The 2,717-nt window shown below is 40.7% G+C and overlaps 1 pseudogene; it reads left to right on the top strand.

Moving 5' to 3' along the window:
- The first annotated feature begins 1,575 nt into the window (after window positions 1-1,575).
- LOC101647505 lies at window positions 1,576-2,502 on the top strand (annotated as a pseudogene).
- The last annotated feature ends 215 nt before the right edge of the window (window positions 2,503-2,717 follow it).

Consider the following 2,717-nt stretch of genomic DNA (forward strand, 5'->3'; position numbering starts at 1 on the left):
GACCAGAGGATGTACATTGGTACAGATAGGAACTGGAAGCACAGGGAATCCAGGACAGATGATCCCTTCAGGACCAGTGGTGAGATACCAGTGGCGATACCGGGAGGGTGGAGGGAAGGGGAACCAATTACAAGGATCTACATATAACCTCCTCTCTGGAGGTCGGTCTATAGAAAAGCGGGTGGAGGGAGATGTTGGAAAGTGTAAGATATGACAAAATAATAATGACATGTAAATGATCAAGGGTTCATGAGGAAGGGGTGAATGGGGAGGGAGGGGGACAATGAGGAGCTGCTGCCAGGGACTCAAGTGGAAAGCAGATGTTTTGACAATGATGATGGCAACAAAGGTGCAAATGTCCTTGAAACAATATACGTATGTATGGATTGTGGTAAGCGATGTACAAGTCCCCAATAGGATTTAAGGAAATCGATGACAAGATCGTTCAAGTGGCCTGAAGCCCCTGATTCCTTCCAGGACAGGTCAGTGTTAGGTGATATAAAGGAGAAATTGTGAGCCTATGGGAAGGGAAGAAGAACATTACTTACTCAGAGATTCAGAATCTTGTCAGTGAAAAAGACCCCAGACCAAACAGAAGATGGAAGGATTATATAATTTATCATTAAAGAAGTAATTTAGGGATCCGATTTTGTGAAAATATTAAGGCCGGTGCTAAAATACAGCAGCTACAACAGTAATGAAACCTTAAACAAACCTCTGCTGATAATATCTGATCACAATGGCCTCCTTTCTTCTCCCAGCAAAGACTGCACCAGGGTCCCAGGGGTGTGTTTCCTAAAGGGATCAATACTCATTTACTTTCGGAGACAAGGGAACACAGATACTGCTACTTTAAAGGTGATTTGGGGCTTGTTTCTTTAAAGATTTTACAGTTGTAAGTAATTTATACCTGTCTTGTTTTTAAAAGTTGAAATTATTCCAAACAGCTTCTTACTGTGTTTAGAAATAAGAGTGTGGTGAACCACTTCTAAAACAGAGTCATAATAATGCTGACATAGGAAGACACAGAGGAAAATTGTATCCAAATGTAGATGTACACATTCATTCAAGATGAGAGCCCAACAATATGCTCTCAATATCTGAAAGTAAAGAAAATGCTAATAATTCATCTAATTTTAAGTTTTTTTGAAGATTAAGTCATAGTACAAAACTTTGATATTTTATGATTAAATATCAAATTTAATGATAAAGCTTTGATATTTAACAATTTAATAACTCAAATTCTGTAAAATCTCTTAGGTGATTGTGGTTGCTATTATTAAGGGGACTCAAGTCAATTCCCACTCACAGAAACCCTGAGGACAAAGCACTGCCCAGTCCTGCTCCATCTTCACAATTGATTTTATGTTTGAGGCTATTGTTGCAGCCACAGAGTCAATCCATCTCCTAGAGAATCTTCATCCTTCCTTGATGACTTTGTACTTTACCAAGCATGGTATTCCATAAAATCCCGGAGGTTGAGATCAACTATATATTCCCTCAAAATATTTTTTGTGTTTGCAATGGAATTCTCATTAGCAATAATGTTCCATGTATCATTTTGTCTTTTAAGTGATGCTGAACCAAACCTCAGTCACTGAATTTCTCCTCCTGGGAGTGACAGATATCCAAGAACTGTGGCCCTTGCTCTTCGTGGTTTTCCTTACCATCTATTTGATCAATGTGGCTGGGAATGTAGCTATCTTGATGATTGTCATCAGTGATCCCAAACTCCATTCACCTATGTATTTCTTCCTGGGAAATCTATCGTGTCTAGATATCTGCTACTCCACCGTGACACTGCCAAAGATGCTGGAGAATCTCCTCTCTACAACCAAAGCAATCTCCTTTGTGGGATGCATCAGCCAGCTTCACTTCTTTCATTTCCTGGGCAGCACAGAGGCCATGCTATTGGCTGTGATGGCCTTTGACCGTTTTGTGGCCATCTGCAAGCCACTTCGTTACATTGTCATCATGAATCATCAGCGCTGTACCCAAATGGCTGTCACTGTCTGAGTCATTGGATTTTCCCATGCCCTGATGCACTCCATAATGATCTCTAACTTGAATTTCTGTGGTTCTAACCACATCCATCACTTCTTCTGTGATATTAAGCCATTGTTAGAGTTGGCTTGTGGGAACACTGAGCTCAACCAGTGGCTGCTCAATACTGTCACGGGGAACCTTGCCATATGTCCTTTCTTCCTCACACTTCTCTCCTATTCCTACATCATCACCTCTCTCCTCTTCAAGACCCGTTCTTTCAGCGTGCTTCACAAAGCATTATCCACCTGCGCTTCCCACTTCATGGTAGTTGCTCTTTTCTATGTTCCTGTTCTAGTCACGTATGCTCTTCCTTCGTCAGGCAGCTCCATGGAGCAGGAACGGGTCATTGCCATCATGTACACCGTGGTCACCCCTGTGCTAAACCCGCTGATCTACTCTTTGAGGAATAAGGACGTAAAGAGGGCCTTGACCAGGGCAGTCAGACAGAAACAATGACTGAAGAAATGGAGAGAATTTCTAAGGCAAAAATAAGTAGTCAATAAGAAAGTTTAAATTTGAACTCAGATCATGATTAAAATTCCTTAGGATATGTGTAAAAGTGGGCACAAAATGAAAGTAATACAAATCATAAAGTTCAGTTGAATCGATAGTATTAAAGAAATTTGAACATGTTGGACACTAGCCATGGAACCTTTATGCAAAATTGGTTT

The sequence above is a fragment of the Echinops telfairi genome, unplaced genomic scaffold (assembly GCF_000313985.2).
Source record: "Echinops telfairi isolate 266 unplaced genomic scaffold, ASM31398v2 ScPeMD7_7453;HRSCAF=8491, whole genome shotgun sequence".
Taxonomy (NCBI): Eukaryota; Metazoa; Chordata; class Mammalia; order Afrosoricida; family Tenrecidae; genus Echinops; species Echinops telfairi.